This window comes from Sarcophilus harrisii, chromosome 3 (assembly GCF_902635505.1).
Source record: "Sarcophilus harrisii chromosome 3, mSarHar1.11, whole genome shotgun sequence".
In the NCBI taxonomy this organism is placed as follows: Eukaryota; Metazoa; Chordata; class Mammalia; order Dasyuromorphia; family Dasyuridae; genus Sarcophilus; species Sarcophilus harrisii.
The window spans coordinates 74,359,452-74,371,519 of NC_045428.1; the positions used below are offsets into that span (position 1 = coordinate 74,359,452).

General features: G+C 37.3%; 1 pseudogene; it reads left to right on the plus strand.

Moving 5' to 3' along the window:
- Positions 1-5,583: 5,583 nt before the first annotated feature.
- On the plus strand, positions 5,584-8,254 carry LOC100915073 (annotated as a pseudogene).
- Positions 8,255-12,068: the final 3,814 nt, after the last annotated feature.

A 12,068-nucleotide genomic window follows, 5' to 3' on the forward strand; every position in this document is an offset into this window, starting at 1 on the left:
TTGTGTTATTGTGATATTGAATGACTTGCCTTGGATTCCAACATATCTTTCTGTTATTTTTGAGATCATATCACAGTAATACTTTTTTTAACCTTCTTACTGAGTATCAGGATTACTCTATTTCTCCTGAAAAGTTCTTGCCTACACTAGTATATGCAATGATCATCTGAATTAAATTCACCAGTCCTCATTCTTTTAAATTCATTGACAGCCAAGGTTTCAGTGTTTAATTTTGCCATCTCCAGCTCACCTTGGTTTGTAGATCTTACATTCCAAGTTCCTATGCAGTATTCATCTTTAGAGAATTACGTTTTGCTTTCATCATTAGACACATTCACAGCTGAGCTTGCTTTCACCTTTGACCTAGGGGCTTCATTTGTTCTACTTGAAGTTGTCTTCCTCTGGTTGGAGCACCAGATCTCCATAATAAGTGGCACTAGTTATAAGGAGAAGTAGCTGAAAAGAGCTTTCAATAAATCATTACTCTATAAATGAGTAAGAAACAGGCCCTTTCTTCCTGCTTTGCTTAGTCTTTTGTGAAAAAGCCCTGAAGCACTTGCGATGAAATATCTCTGGCAGTTTTGCTGTGAAGCCCTTTGGCACATTCTCTCCTGGAAGCTCCCTGGAGTGTTCTTAATAACACTTGGGGCAGAGAGAACAGCCAAATCATGCCATAATAACTGCTTCCAGGTGCATTGTTATTCATGCCCAAATTGTGTCCTGTTTTCTATGCAAATGCCACAACCAAGGCCTGAGTGAAGAGTGAATTAACAATGAGCCCTCAGTCTCTTTTGGCCCCTGGGATACCTACCACTTGCAGATGTACAAACTGGAGAAGTGTTTTTTGTTTTGTTTTGTTTTGTTTTGTAGTTTAACCCTAGGTATAATTTTCATTTTCTATTTCAGTTAGTAAAGACCAGATTTTATACAGAAAAACTTTTTCACTTAATTCTCATGATCAACACTCCCTCTAACATCCCACCAAAAATGTTTCCTTTTAAAGATATTTTATTTCAATTTTTAATGGGAATCCAATTCCAATTTCTTCTAAGTTTCTCTGCTCTGATTACTTTGAAATCAATTCAGTTTCCTAATTCAAGAAATTCAATGCAGCTAATGTTTGTGAAGCACCTATGTCCAAGATACCAAAAATAAATTCCTTGAATGACTGTGTGTTCCCCCTCCGCCTCCTTTCCCATCTCCCTCCTCCTTCCTCTCCCTTGCCTTGTTCCTCTCTTCCTTCCTTATCTCCCTCCTTCTCCCCCCTCCTCTTTCCTATTCCCCCTCTTCCTCCTCTGCTCCTCCTTTTCCTTTCCACTTTCCACTCTCCCCTCCTGAAAGATAGTTATAAGGATAAGATTCTGTAGGCCTTGGCCCTCAGTATCCCTCTGTGTCCATGGAGTAATTACAGTATAATGAATATTATTCATCCCTGTTACACGATTGTTGGATAGCCCTGGGAACAAACATAATTTACAGAACAACATCCTGGATGGAGTATGGCCAGATCCACCAAGGAATCATTATCTATGTAGCCACTCAAGTAATAATTCTTTCACTTTTGACAGGTTCTGGCAGGGTTGCCCTTTCTAGACTTGGTCAGGAAGGTGAAGTTATCCTCGAGGGCACGTAACCTTCTTTGGGTTATTTAAGTCACATTAGGCTAATCCACAAATTGGAATCTCTTGGGTTCCTTGGGTTCCTTGGGTTATTTAAGTCACATTAGGCTAATCCACAAATTGGAATCTCACCCTTGGAGAGGACTCTCTGTGTGGGACCCTCCTGGTAGGGACTTGCAGGGTTGTACTCCGGGATTCCCTAAACATAGATCTGCAATGTTGGTGCTTCCCCCATTTGGTGATGTATTCTTTCTTCTCTTCTCCCCTGGTCTATATGTCACTTTACATTATGATAGTTATATTAATCATAGGATGTCTTAAGTGCTTTTGTTGTAAGAACTGTATTGTTGACTCCTGTTTTCCTTTTTTATATAATTTATTATTATTAAACATTTTCATACAATGTGGTGTCTCAGGTCTTATTGTGGGAACAAATCATTCTGTAAGAACAAATTCATAAACCTTAACCTAACATCTCCCCTCCCCTTTCCCTTTTCTCTATCCTCCTCTCTCTTTCCCCTTACCTTCTCCCTCCCTCTTTTCGATCACCCTCGGCTTCCTCTTGTTCTCCCTCTCTCCCCATAGTTACCAAGGATCTCTTAATTGTCAAATCCAATAGCCTTTTCTCAACCATTATTCTTCTTGACTGCAATTTCTAAGGAAGAAATGTGGCTGAGAGGAAGAACATAGACCTCATAGTCAGAAAGACTTAAGTCTCTTTTGCCGAATCTTCATCAGGGCCATGCCCATTTTCTATTCATACCCCCCAGGGATCTGGTTACATCTTTTTTTCTCCTGCTCATACTAGCAGATTTGGTAATATCATATGTTTCTATGGATTTAATTATCATTTCTATGATGATGATTCTCAAATCTACTTTTGTTCAGCTCTCACCTTTTTGCAGACCTTCAGTCTCACGTTAACTGCTTTTCAGACATCTTGAATTCAATACCTCAAAGATATCTTAAACTTAACAAACATGTCCAAAACTGAATTCATTATCTTTCCCCAAAAATCCTACTGTTTTTCTAGCTTTTCTATCATTGTAAAGGGCACTATCAGCCTCCCAGTCACCTACACTGGCAACCAAAAAGGCATTATTCTTACTCTCATCCTTCCATGTCTAATCTTTTGCTAAAAATAGATTCCACCTTTGAAAAGTTTCTCATATAGTCATAATTTTTGCCTCCTTCACTGCCACCACTCTGATTCAATTTCCCTTATCAATTCCTGACTTGACTTTGGTAATGGCCTGCTATTTGGTCTCTCTGCCCCCTCTCTCCATAACCCCAGTTCATTCTCCACTCAGCTATCAAACTGTTGGCTAAAGTGCAGATCTACTAAGTCATATATCCAATCAGTAAATCCCAGTGGCTTCCAATCACTTCCAGGATTAAATATAAAATGCTCTGTTTCACTTTTAAAGGTCCTCAATCCCTTCCTACCTTTCCAGTCTTCTTACCTTTTATTCCCCTGGCATACTATATGATCCATGATGCTGACCCCTTTAACAAGACATACCATCTCAAGTCCAGACATTTTCTTTAGCTGTCCCCTTTGTCTGGAATGCTTTTCTTTCCAATCCCTTATTCTTTTTTTCTTCTGGCCTTTATCAAGTGTTTGCTTTTAGCAAAGGGTTTTACCTTCTTTCTACAAAAAGCTTTTAGAATCACTACTAATGCCTATCCTCTGAAATTACCTCCATTTTTTCCTGTATATATTTTACTTGTACATAATTCTTTGCATGTTGTCTTTCTGATTAGATTGTAAGCTCCTTGAAGGCAAGGGATGGTTATGGTTTTTGCTTTTTTGGGGTCCCCAGCACTTAGCATAGTGCCTGACACATGGTAAGTGTTTAATAAATGCTTACTGATTTAATGCTGAGCAAATCAAGCCCCATGATAATGCAAAGTTCCCTGAAACAGAGCCATAATCCTTCATAGGCATTTAGCCTAGTCATCACCACAGAAAAGTCCAAGTGAATGAAGAATGCCTATTGCCAAGTTTCAACATTCATTTGGATAGAAACCATATAGAACTATCCAACAGGACAACAGGACTCATATCTGGGAAAAAAACAGTACAGATGGAAAATTAACTGTGTCTACATTTGAAGAGGAGAGTAAAGAGTGCTGGAGTGAATTCAGGAAACTGCAAAGCTCTTTACAAACAACATTATTCCATGAAAGCATGGAATACAAATATTTTACTATTTGGCTCTACGGTTAGAAGAGAAATCGATGATATCTAGTCTAACTCCTTCACTTTAATGATATGAAAACTCAGGCCTAAGGAATTTAATACTTAACATCATTTGGGCAATAAGCATCCGAAGAAAATATTTGAAACCAGGTGTTCTGATTCCATACCTAGTATTCCATCCTTGGTATTGATTGCTTACTCTGTGTCAGATATTGTGATAAAGATAGGGCTCAAGGTCACAACTAGACTGGCCAGCCTTCATAAATAAAAGGGTCATCTCTTCCTAAGGACCAGAAAGAGATATAAAAAGAAAGTCCAGTTCTTTTCAACTTTCTCCTCTGTTTCAAACCCTTATATACTTATTACTCTTTGATCTTCAAACCTTTCCCAATTCCTATCTAAGACATTTCCCTCTATTTAAGAAAAAGGAGTGGAAAGTAAGAGGCATTAGAATGAGGAGGATCAAAAAGAGGAGACATCAGAACAAAGGATATCTTTATAGAGTTTATGAATACATGATAGAAATGTATTTTTTTTCATAATCAATGGTGAAGATCAGCTTTCTTGAAGATAGTGATTCCTAGCTCTTCCTCTGCATCATTCCACCATAATAATTCAAAGACAAATCACATCATTCATTGCTTGGTTTGGGGTTTATTTACTCACTTTTGCTACTGAGCAATACAAAAGCACTAATGTTGAAGATCATGGAGTGATAGATTCAAGAGAACTAGAATTTTTTTAAACACTAGGAGTATAGGATATGAATAGTGAAAAAAGTTACTTATGTTAGAAAGAAGTTTAGAAAATTAAACAGAAGAAAAGTAAGGCTTCAAAGAGAATAAAACTGCTAATCATTGCAAAAATACCAAATTAGAAATTTAGAATCTTACTGGAGGACTGTAAGCTCTCAGTCCATTTAGTTCATTGTAGATGAAGAAACTGTAGCTTACAGAGATTTTAGTGATGTGACCAAGCTCATAGCAAATAGCATTTAACAAATCCAGGATCTGAACTCGGGCTTCTGGCTCCAAATACAAAGCCCTTTCTACTTCACTATTCTAGTCGAATTCCTTAATTTAATAGGTGGGATAAGGATTGGAAGTAGTCTAATATTTCATTGATATAGGGAAATCCCAGCTGAGGAAACTACCATTATGGATCAGCACCATCTCTTCAAAATACACGCCTTAAAGAGTTGCCTATAACAGTGAGACATTAAATAACTTGCTGAGTCACCTGTTTCTGCACATGTGCATCTGAGGTGAGAACTGAATCTAGTTCCTCCTGATTCCATGACCAGCTTTGCAACCATTATGCAATGCTGCCTCTCATCTAAGGCTAACTCTATACATTACATTTCATTTTCTTAAACTGTGGTTTACAACCCAATATGGGATCTCATATGAAATTATGGTTTATTGTCAGCAAATGTTTTATTTGTATATCTATTTTATATACCTGGGGTTAGATAAAAATTTCTCAGGTGTAAAGAGGTTTTGAGTGGGAAAAGTATAAGAAGCCCTGCATTATACCACAGTGCCTCATTCAAGATTATTCCTGTATCCATTATTACGCATTGCCTCTCATTTTATAGATAAGAAAAATAACATCACATTCACTGAAAGTTAATTTTTAATTGGGTGTCTGTGTAAAGGGCTGAAAACTGAAAAGGGTATGCTTGAATGGGACAACCGAGCACTTAAGGCAAATTACCTATTCGATATGAGACAATGATTCTATTAGCATACATATGGGAAAATGGCTCTTCTCACAGTTGATGCAGGTTCAATGTTAAGATAATAGTAGGCAAGGATTAGAGGGTGGGGTGACAGAGGTCAGAGACTCACTTTGCAGCAGGATGAGGAGGAGAGAAGTTGGTGACTTTGGACTCTAGAATCCAGGAGCCTCGTGGTCTGTCTCCTTCACTTCTCCCCCTAAAGACCAAGGACTTTAATTTATCCTGACTTTGGATGATCCTGAGGCCTCCAGGGAGCTAGCCGGGACTTAATATGTCTGTATTTCTTATGAGGCCTCAGTAGACTATAGCTATTGCTGCTATTCCTGCTACTATAAGGATTAGTATTATAAGAATCAGGTTCCTTTGGGAATACCCAGCAGCCCAATCTGACACAACAGCAAATGACTATAGTAATCTACTGTTTGATAAACCCAAAGACTCCAGCTTCTGGCATAAGAACTCACTATTTGACAAAAATTTCTTGGAAAACTGGGGAAAATATGGCAGAAAGTAGGCATACACCAAGGTAAGGTAGAAATGAGTACAAAATTTAAATATAAAAGATGATACCATAAATGAGTTATAGTTTACTTGCCAGATCTTTGAAGAAGGGAGACATTTATGACCAAATAAGAAATAGAGAACATTATGAAATGCAAAATGGATAATTTTGATTGTCAAATTAAAAAAGGTTTTGCAAAACAAAACCAATGTGGCCAAAATTAGAAGAAAAGCAAAAATTGGGAAACATTTTTTATAGCCAATGTTTCTGATAAAGGCCTCATTTCTAAAATATTTAGAGACTGGAATCAAATTTATAAGAATACAAGTCATTCCCCAATTGATACATGGTACAAAGGTATAAAAAGGCAATTTTCATATGAAGAAATTAAAGCCATCAACAATCATATAAAAATGTTCTAAATCTCTATAGATTGAAGAAATGCAAATTAAAACAATTCTAAAGTTTCATCTCATACCTATCATATTAACTGGGACGATAAGAAAAAAAATGATGATAACTATTGGAGGGTATGTGGGAAAACTGGGACACTCATGCTCTGTTGGTGGAGTTGTGAATTGATCCAATCATTCTGGAGTGAAATTTGGAACTATGGCCCCTTTGATCCAGCAGTGCCACTTAAGGCCTCCTCTTCCTCATTTTCCCTACCCAACTCTGAAACTTTGTATTCGTAAATCTATAGGTGTCTATGAAACACCTGCGCCCCATATCCCTGAAATTTGCAGAATGGATAATGATATTGTTTAAAAGTTTTTATACAAACAAAATCAATGCAGACAAGATTAGAAGGGAAGCAATAAACTGAGAAAACATTTTTACAGTCAAGTCTTCTGATAAAGGCTTCATTTTAGAAATGAATATGTAGAAATATAGAGAGGAATTGACCTAAATTTATAAGAATTTAAGCCATTCTCCAATTGATAAATGATCAAAGGATATGAACAGACAATGTTCAGATGAAATTGAAACCATTTCTAGTCATACGAAAAGATGCTCTAAATCACTATTAATCAGATAAATGCAAATGAAGATAGCTCTAAGGTATCACTACACATCTCCTCACATTGGCTAAGATGACAGGAAAAGATAATGTTGAATGTTGGAGGGGATGTGGGAAAACTGGGACACTGACATATTGTTGGTGGAATTGTGGAGCAAATGCACTCATAGCTAAGGAGAAGGGTTCTTCAAATCTATCTGTGACTGGGGTTTATTTTACTTACCCATTCACTGAAGCCACCTTGAGAAAAGACCAACGGGATGCCTATATGAAAGAGGCCATTAACAAGCACTCGAAAAAAGACCCAGTGACTGCTTCCATCATGAAGATCCATACGTTCAACAGGAACCGAGAGAAAGTGAAATTGGGGATGAACACCATTTGACAAGTATCTAGATAACATCCATCTTCACCCAGAAGAGGAGAAATATAGGAAAATCAAGTTGTAAAATAAAGTGTTTCAGGAGCTTATCAACTGCCTAGAAGGGGCCAACGAGTTTTTCGAGGCCATGGGATTTGAGAAGATGACTCTCTCTATTCCAGGGCAAGATACCTCAGAGTGCTGAGTAAGGAGGAGCCCAAGTGGAAAAACTGGAGCAGCACAAAGTCACCCTGTAGACCTCAGAACCGGTGCGGGCTCAATTGAACTGCCTGCGACGAGTCTTCAAGCCCTCCCCTCTGGTTGCCTAGGTCGACCTACCTGGGGACCTCTTCGACCTCACAGCCGAGAAGCTCAAGCAGGAGCAGAAGCAAAGGGCCGGCGCGGTGGAGAGGCGGAGAGGCTGAGTGTGCTTGGGCCCAAAGCCATGCGCAAGAAGGAAGAGCAGCGGAAAATGCTACCGTACACCTACATCCTCTTACCGTCCGCTTTCCGAATGGGCACATCCTCCAGGGCACCTTCTATGCTCGTCAGCGACTGTCCACACTCTACACCTTTGTGAGAGAGGCACTGCAGGATGACTGGCTGTCCTTTGAACTGCTTCCCGCAGTCGGGCATAAACTGTTGGATGAAAATTTAGCCTTCAACGATAGTGGGCGGGGGCCTTTAGCTCTTCTGACTTTCACTTGGGACACAGGAGTCTCGGACGACGTCGAGGCATCAGGGGCCAAGCAGTCCCCGGGAATTCTGAAACCTGAACTTCTTGCAACAGTAGAAAATCTCGCATGAAATAAAACCTCTGCTTGGCCTCGGCCCCTTTGGTTCTGTCTCATGCTCCCTCCCCTCCTCTAACTCCTTCCCTTGTCCCCTCTGTCTCCCAGATTCTAAGCAGAAATCACCTGATTCTTGTGGCTTTTTGCTTAGGGAGACAGGCTACAATGTGGAGGTGGAATTGGTTCAAGAATGAGGAGTTGTCTTCTCAATATAGGCAGACCAGGATATATGGGTAGCCTTTTCCTTGCACCCTGTCACTTTGATTTTGCGACTAGAGTCATAAGAGCTTCCCCGATCCAGAGAACATGGCTGGATATAATTTTGTGGAAATCCCCTACCTATCTTGGAAAAGCTAAATTTGTGCTGCTTTTTGTATAAATGATTTTTGAAATTTGCTTGTAAGTAGCAGTTTATTTAAATTAAGAGATAGTATGAATAGAGAGATGCTGGTCATTTCATTGGTAGGAGAGCAAGTCTAGAGCATGAGGGAAGGATTTCCTTAGCTGATGGGATCTACCTCAAAACTGGATTTACTACTCTCTTATGTTCTTATTGTATAAAAAAAAAGGACAAAGAAGCAACTGGTATGCCACTATATGATACATATAAACACTAAATTATGAATTTGATTAAATACAATATTTGAATTAAAAAAATGAAGGAGGGAAAGGGACCCACATGTGCAAAACTGTTTGTGGCAGCCCTTTTTGTAGTGGCAAGAAACTAGAAACTTCCCATCAATTGGAGAATGGCTGAAGAACTTATGATATATGAATGTTATGGAATATTATTGTTCTATAAGAAATGATCAAGATGATTTCAGAGAGGCCTCAAGAAACTTATATGGACTGCTAAGCCAAATGAGAACAAGGACATCATTATACATAGCAACAGCATGATTATGCAATGATCAATTCTGACGGACATGGCTCTTCTCCACAATGAGATGATTCAGGCCAGTTGCAATGGTCTTGTGATAAAGAAAGCCATCTGCACACAGAGGGAGGACAGTGGGAACTGAATATGGACCACAACATAGTATTTTCATTCTTTTTGTTGTTATTTGTTTACATTTTGTTTTCTTTCTCATTTTTTCCCTTTTTGATCTGATTTTTCTTGTGTGCATATTTGTGGACATATGTATAGAAGAATTGTACATGTTTAACATGAATCACTTGCCTCTAGGAGAGGGGGTGGGGGAAGGGAGGGAAAAATTAGAACACAAGGTTTTGTAATCATGAATGTTGAAAATTATCCATGTATATATAATGAAAATAAATAGCTTTAATTTTTTTATTATAGCTTTTTATTTACAAGATATATGCATAGGTAATTTTTCAGCATTGACAGTTGCAAATCCTTTTGTTCCAACTTTTTCCCTTCTTCCCCCTACCCCTTCCCCCAGATGGCAGGTAAACCAATACATGTTAAATATCTTAAAGTATAAGTTAAATACAACATATGTATACATGTCCAAACAGTTAATTTGCTGTATAAAAAGAGTCAGACTTTGAAATAGTGTACAATTAGCCTGTAAAGGAAATCAAAAATGCAGGCAGAAAAAAATAGAGGTATTGGGAATTCTATATAGTCGTTCATAGCCATCTCCCAGAGTTCTTTTGCTGGGTGTAGCTGGTTCAATTCATTATTGCTCTGTTGGAACTGATTTGGTTCATCTTCATTGTTGAAGAGGGCTACATCCATCAGAATTGATCATCATATAGTACTGTTGAAGTATATAATGATCTTCTGGTCCTACTCATTTCATTCAGCATCAGTTCATGTAAGTCTTAAAGAGCTTTAATTTTTAAAAATTTGATAAACAGGAAGAATGCAAAAACTCTAGACATCAAGACTTTTTGTAGCCACATCATGTAATGCCTGAGAAACTGAGGCAGATAGAGATTAGAGAGTTATAATAATTAATTTATTGGAGAGTTTGATTAAGTGACTGGATCGGACTTTAGTCTCCAGGTATTCAGTATCGAATGTGGGGTCCCAGAGATTCTTTATAGGGTATAGTGATTAGGAAGAACCATGACAGGATGGGGGAGGCAGAGTGAGCACCAGACATTCTGATAATTTGGGAAGGTCTGGAGTCAAGATGTCTAAAATAGGTCTTTCTCCTTATCTGGATTAAACATTCACAGTTTATAACCTCAGAGAATCTAGCCCTAAATTATATCAGTATTAATGGTTAGGAGTGGGGAGGTTGTAACCAGGCAGAACAATTTAGGGAAATTGAGGTAGAACAATTAGGGAAACTGAGGTAAAATAATCAAAGGAAATTGTGGCATAACAATCAAAGAGTCCTGAGATACTAGCCAGAAATGGCAAATTAAAGAATCACTTGACTTTCAGTAGGATTGAGAGATTGTCAGATAGAACAAGTCAAAATACATTAGCAATTAAAGCAGTGAATTATTTGAAAAAGAGTCAAATTCACATATAAGAATATTTCATGAAGCAATCTAAATGAATATGAAACATTCAAGGAAAAACACAAAAAACTGGATTGAAGTCAAACAAAATTTATCCCTTTGCTACGTGTTAATGCAAATTCTTCCTGGCTCCATTTTTAATGCTTGGTAAGTATAATTATATTTTATTTCTAGAATTAATTATACATCATAAGTATTAATAATCATCTCACATGTGATGATTTTTTTCTTAAAAATCTATTTCAATTAAAATTCACTAAAGTCGGAAACTTACATGTTACTTTATTTAGAAAAAAATTTGGAGAGCACTAATAATGAGCTCATGATTGAGAGTCGCATTCTCTACAGTTAACTCCAGTGAAGATGAAGTTAAAATATCTCCTTATTTGCAAGTTGCATTATAAGATGAACTGTTATTGAGATATCAGAGAAGCTACAGGAAATCAAAGAGATTCTTGACAGAATTGTTGGATGCCTCCAGTCTACTATACATTACAGTATCAACCATCAAATTACTTGATCAACAAGTCTTTACTGAGTGACTATTATATGTTTGTCAGATTTCAACATATCATGGGGGATACAGAAGAATTTAAGAACTACGAGATCTAACTGTCATGAAGTTACATTCTATGTGAGGAGAAAAAAATTAATACACAAGTGAAAGAATTAGAGGAATCAAGAAGATGAAATAGAAAGAACCCTGGATTTACTATGAGAGAAATAGACAGAGCGAGAGAGACAGAGACAGGCAAAAAATAAAGACAGAAACTGAGACAGATGTGGGGGGATAGAGGGAAAAAAAAGAGAGAGAGGAAAATGAAAAATTAGATTAAAATGTTTGAAATGTAAAAGTCTGTTTTTTGCTTTATAGTTCAGAGAGGTATGAAAATTTAAAAATAAAAATGCACATGAGATTAAATTATATCTAGAAAAAGAATCATTCATTATAGAAAATAAGGATTAAAGAACAAATCAGTTCTAAAAAATAAAAAATAGACACCAGAACTTGGTGTTTCCAGGGCTACATTTAATTATTTGAAATATAATTAAACAAAGTTTTAAGAGACAATAAAAGTCTGATCACTAGTCAAAGTAATGAGAACCACTTTTTTTTTTTCAATAAAATGTCATTCACTCACTGAGGGGAAAAAAATCAGCCCTGGGTCTCATGCAAGTAAACAGCAATAATCAAAAGTCAAGGACATTAGAAAATTAATTCCTGGTTGTCATGCCAACATGACACTGCACATCACCCACTCCACCATCAATGCACATTTTAAAAAGGAGTACTGGCAACAGATGACTAAAAATGCTATTTTTAAAAACAAAATGATTACAATTATTATTGTTTTTGGTCAATATTCTTGGAAATATTTCAAGTCATG